The sequence below is a fragment of the Gossypium hirsutum genome, chromosome A05 (assembly GCF_007990345.1).
Source record: "Gossypium hirsutum isolate 1008001.06 chromosome A05, Gossypium_hirsutum_v2.1, whole genome shotgun sequence".
Lineage (NCBI taxonomy): Eukaryota > Viridiplantae > Streptophyta > Magnoliopsida > Malvales > Malvaceae > Gossypium > Gossypium hirsutum.
In genome coordinates, this window is record NC_053428.1 from 88,212,279 (window position 1) to 88,218,322 (window position 6,044).

Genomic DNA, 6,044 nt, shown 5'->3' on the forward strand with positions numbered 1-6,044 from the left:
TGCTTTAATATTCCAGGATATCAATTTAGGTTTTTGATGTGCTTATTCAGTGGAGCAAAAGTCCCTATTTAAGAGTAGATCATTCATAATTAAGCAGAGTTGCATACAATCCTAGATATATAGGACGACATAAATCTGCCGGATTAGAGTCGAATCTAATAAGGGAATCCATAGATCGAGTTAATATGACAATAGGGGTTTTAATTAGAAAGAGATTTTAATTAATCAACCTAGAGTCGATTGTTTTTGGTCTCGAGAGAGATATTAACATAAATTCTCGAGATATTAACATAAGTTATGGATTTATATGGTTTTCTAAAAAGTATTTTCCAACTTTAATCTCTGTCGCAATCTTGGTTAATTAGATAATTAGTTTTAGTTTAAAAAACATTATTCAATTCTTAGGCTAGATAATAAAAAAATAGTAATTATAGTACTTTTAGTCCTCGTGGATACGATATTTCTAGTCTCACCAAAACTATACTACTGTTCGATAGGTGCGCTTGCCTTAGTTGAATTTTTAGTTAATTTTACAACCATCAAGTTTTTGGCGCCGTTGCCGGGGACTAAGATATTAGGAATGCTTAATTTTTATTACTTTAGCCATTTTTTATTTCTTGCAATTTAATTTTGTTTTATTTTTATTTGCTAAATCTTCTTTTCTTTACATCTAATAGGTTTTTATAGTTTATGACTAGAAGAAACCCGTCAGGACCTCTGCTTTTTGATAGTGAGATCGAGAGCACAGCTTGTAGAAACTGAAGAGAAATAAGGCGAAGCTTACAATACATAGAGGAAGAGCGAGAGACAGGTATCCATACTACAACCAAGGAGATGGCTAATAATCAGAACAATCCGCTACCTCCAGTGGTTGCAACAAATCTAGTAAATCAGGATCCTGCTCCTTGTACTATGTATGATTATGCTAAACCTACTCTAACAGGAGCTAAATCGAGTATAGTTGGACCTACTGTTGCTACAAATAATTTTGAACTGAAACCTAACACAATTTAAATGATACAACAGTTTGTTCAGTTTGATGGTTTGCCGACGAGGATCCAAACACTCATTTAACAAATTTTCTGGAATTCTGCGACACCTTTAAGATTAATGGTGTTACTGATGATGCCATTCACCTTCGGTTATTTATCTTTTCATTAAGGAATAAGGCTAAATAATGGTTGAACTCGTTACCGCGAGGGTCAATCACCGCTTGGGAACAAATGATCAAAAAATTTTTACCTAAATATTTTCCGCCGGCTAAAACAGCTAAATTAAGAAATGATATCTCTTCTTTTGTGCAGATGGATCTAGGAACTCTTTATGATGCATGAGAGAGGTACAAGGACTTATTAAAAAGGTGCCCTCACCATGGGTTACCTCTATGGCTCCAGGTTCAGACCTTTTACAACAGTGTGAACCCCTCAACAAGGCAACTGATCGACGCAGCCGCCAGTGGAACTTCAAACAACAAAATACCTGAAGAGGCTTACGAATTTACTGAAGAGATGTCACTGGATAACTATCAGTGGCAAGTCATGAGAACAAAACCGACAAAAACAGCTGGTGTTTTCAACCTCGACGCGGTCGCTATGCTCTCTAACCAGGTAGAATTTTTAAATAAAAAGATTGATGGTTTGTATGGTTCTACTCAGGTACATCAACTGATACGGTGTGATTCAAATGGAGGAGGAATGCACAACATAGACTGTCCATCCTTCAACCCTAGCACTGAGGAGGAACAAGTCCACTATATGGGTAATAATTCTAGATCTCAAAATAACCCATATAATAACACTTATAATGTAGGTTGGAGGAACCATCCCAATTTCTCGTGTGGTGGTCAGAGAAATCAAAAGCCACAACATCCTCCAGATTTTCAACAACCACCTTACCAACAAGAGAAGAAATCGAACCTCGAAGAGATGCTCACAAAATTTATCTCGGTGTCAAAAACTTGTTTTCAAAATACCGAAACAGTGCTTAAGAATTAGCAAGCGTCAATTCAAAGGCTCAAAACTCAAATAAGATAGCTTGCTAAGTTGATTTCTAAATGACCACAAGGTAGCATGCCTAGTAAGATAGAAACTAACCCAAAGGAGCAACTCCATGCCATCACTGTGCACAACGAAGAAGGGTTATTTGAATCCAAATTTGAAATGAGGCACGAGGCTGTGGTAAGTAATGGTAAGGATGAGATGAATCATGGTACACAGGATCCAGTAAGTAAAGAGTATAAACCTCGTGTGCCATACCCTAAGGCGATAAGGAAAGATCACATGGATGAGCAATTCGGTAAATTCCTTAAATTACTTTCCTTAAATTACTAAAAAAGTTGCATATTAACTTACCGTTTATTGAAGCTCTTTCGCAGATACCAAATGCAGTGAAATTTTTAAAGGAGCTCTTGGCTAATAAATGAAAGTTAGATGATGCGACATATGTGGAATTAAACGTAGTTTGCTTAGCCATTCTACAGAATAAGCTACCCAAAAAACTGAAAGATCTAGGGAGTTTTACCATTCCTTGTTTAATTGGTAGTTTAAATATTAAGAATGCATTGGCTGATTTAGGGGTAAGTATTAATGGCATGCCCTATAAAATGTTTAAACAACTAGGTCTTGGGAAACCCAAACAAACTAGGATGAACATTCAATTGGCAGATAAAACAATTAGATTTCCTAGGGGTATTATTGAAGACGTACTTGTCAAAATTGATAAATTTATATTCCCAGTTGACTTTGTTGTTCTATACATGGATGAAGATAGTGACGTACCTCTAATTTTAGGAAGGCCCTTTTAAGCACTGCTAGAACTATCATAGATGTTGGCACAGGTGAATTGATACTTCGTGTAGGAGATGACATGATTAAACTTCAAGCTCGTGATTCTGCTAATATATCTAGTAATCGAGATGATTGTTTAAGCTCTATTAACTCGAGTAATGTTAAAGCGCAAACTTCTTTGCAGGAAACACCTAGGAAGAACGTGATGGAGCCACATTCTAGTCCATGTGGCAAAAATAGAACGAGTCATGAGGAACGAAGACTACAAATTGATGAACTAGATGAATGGCGGACACATGTCAAGGAGAAACCAAAAGTACACGATGAATCAAAGTAACGCCATAATGAGTATAGGGATGAAACAAAGTAATTTAAGGTTGGGGATAAAGTATTGTTAGATGAAAAGGACCCCTGAATTGCTATTTCAGAGAGTAAGACAAACGGAGCAACTCCTTTCACGGTACTGAATGTTTTCCCAGTCGAGGTAAATCATTATCAATTTGGAACTTCCAAGGTAAATAATACTTGAATTAGACCTTATTTTGAAAAAAAAATGATAGCAGAGGTAAGGAGTTTCAACTCCTCAACCCACTGTGACAACACAAAATTGAGGTAAGTCGAGGTTAGACTCTAAATAAACACTTCTCGGGAGGCAACCCGAGCACTAACACCACTAACTAGTTCATTTTAGCTATTTTTCGTGTTTTTTATGCAGGAACAGTGACCCACATGGCCTGGACACATGGGTGTGTCCTTGGCTGTGTGAAAATAGGGCTAAAAATCCCCAAGTATCGAGCTACACGGTCTACTATAGAGCCACACGGGCGTGCAACACGGCTGTGTGGACCACACGTCCTGGACACACGAGTGTGTCTTAGGCTGTGTGAAAACAAGAGATAAATTTTCAAATTTTAAAAAAAGTCAGGGAGCTACACTGGCAAGGCACACGACCGTGTGTTAGGACACACAGGCATGGGAGAAATGAACAACATTGTACAAGACCGTGCGATACGACCTTGTGAACCACACGGCCCGAACACATGGGCGTGACCTAGGCTGTGTGACGAATGGGCAGTCATTTTTGCGATTAACATGGGCAAAACTCGAGCCACACGGGTGTGTGACACGACCGTGTGGCCCAACACGGGGCCTTAACACGACCGTGCCCCTATTTTAACCCTAACCCCTCTTTTATTTTTTTATTTATATTTTGTCTTTTTCTCTTTTGTCTTCAACCTCTAAACAGCCGCCGTCGCTCCCCCTATTCTGGCCACTTCTCCCCATTGTTCCACCATCACCCTACTACTTTTTCCCCACTCCTTCTTTACCCTTTTTTTTTCCTCTTCTTACCTTATCCCAATCCCCCTCTCCCCTTGCACCTAGCCCTGCACTAGCCACCAAGCAACCCCCTCGCCCTCACGAGGACCCACACCCACCACCACCACCACCACCACCACCTAGTCATCAACCTCCTGCTGCCAATTTGACCAATTTATCCGAGTGACTCACTTACTTCGAGCAACAGTGTTTTGAAAGGTTCAACAGCATCGGGGCAACTCTGCAGTAGATCTGCCAGCACTTCCACATCTCACCTCCACCACCACCTCTTGACGCTGAAGCATCTGATGATGAGGACCTCTGAGTCCATTTATTTTATTTCTTTTTATTTTTCTTTTATTTAATTTTCTTAAGAGTTATGTTTTATATTTTGAACAATGTTTATCTTTATGGTTATTATCAAGTGATCCCTTAATTCTCTTCCATAGTTATATTTATTTTCTTATTAGCAACTCAGAGTCATACCTTTCATTAGCCTTATCCACAACTCTGGCTTTTACTCCTCCAAGGATTTCATCCAAAAATTCAGGGCAATTTCGCTTCTCTCCCTCTCTTCTGATATTATGCTTATATTATTATTATTTAACTTTGTACATTGAGGACAATGTACATCTTAAGTGTGGAGAGGTTATTCATGACTCTCAGAAAATCCCTGAATTTTTATTTTGTTCTCAAATAAATCTCTCATATTACTATTAGAATGAATTTTGATTGATTTATGATTTTTATTGATATGTTTTGAATTAAATCATAGGTAACTTTGCATTGATTGTTTAAAATTTTAGACATTAGAGGATCAAGCATGATAAGTTGACTTTTGAGAATTAAAATTGCTAGGTTATTTCCTTGAATTGAGGCATTATCTTGAAGTTTTAAATTTGTAGGATTGACATCAAATACTCATCATTTTCGTGAGATTTTGAGCCTTTTAGAGCATATATCTTTCTTGCTCACTTATTTTATTAGCTATGAGTGTGTCAACATTGATTTTCTATTCCAGAACTTGCATTAATTATACATGTCGAGACCACACCTTTGATTTGATATACTAAAATGATAAAGGCACTTGGGTTTTAACCCATTTACTCCACAAAACCCTACCCACATAATTGACCCCTAGTGAACCCTTTTGAGCCTTAACTACTATTTCTTGATTATCCCCTTAATAGTAACCCTCAACTTAACCCTTTTTGATTCGTTAAGAATTTCTCCCTTCTCAACTCCCTTTTTATTGATATTTGATTTGATTAGTTACCTAACTATGTTCGTTCATTCCAGTTGCTAAGTTATTTCATATTATGTACTTTCCATTATTGTTCTTATTCTTGAAAAAAATACTCGTGTATTTATTCATTCAGTTACATATTGTTCTAAAGAGCTTGGATAAGTTAAAGTTGTTTTATTGAGAAAAAGCTCACATCATTAGTTTCGGATAGTTCAAATTCTAGCATTTTTTTATAATTCAAGAATTAGCTTTATTTGTCTAAGTTTGGTAATTTATTTAAATTAATCTCAATTCTAACCCTCTTTTCAGCTTTTATCACATGTTTAACTCAAGCCCCACTACAAACCTGTTAAAGACCTTTTGATTTGTGTATCATCTCATTATAGCGGTGGAGTTTTGATTTTCATGCAAGCCTATGGTAATAAATTTTCATGTTTGACTATTGAGTGCTTAATTATTGAACCTTAAACATTTTGAGTGATTTGAGTGAATCTATAGTAAGGATGTCAACCCTTGTCGATTTGGAATTAAAGGTAATTACTTAGATAAAGAGGGATACCTACGATTTTATGATTGAAATGCTCAATTTGGATTGTTGGAAACTTTAATGTTCTTTTAGTTAAGCTCTCAATGTATGATTGCTAGGGATTATTTCAAAACATTATTGATGAGAATTATAAGTTGAGAAGGATTTA

At 36.7% G+C, this 6,044-nt stretch overlaps 1 non-coding gene across 1 annotated transcript; it reads right to left on the bottom strand.

The window, feature by feature from the left end:
- Positions 1–1,271: 1,271 nt before the first annotated feature.
- Positions 1,272–1,378, bottom strand: LOC121230132 (small nucleolar RNA R71). Its single transcript, XR_005928084.1, has one exon. It is a non-coding gene; the product is annotated as a small nucleolar RNA R71 (small nucleolar RNA).
- Positions 1,379–6,044: the final 4,666 nt, after the last annotated feature.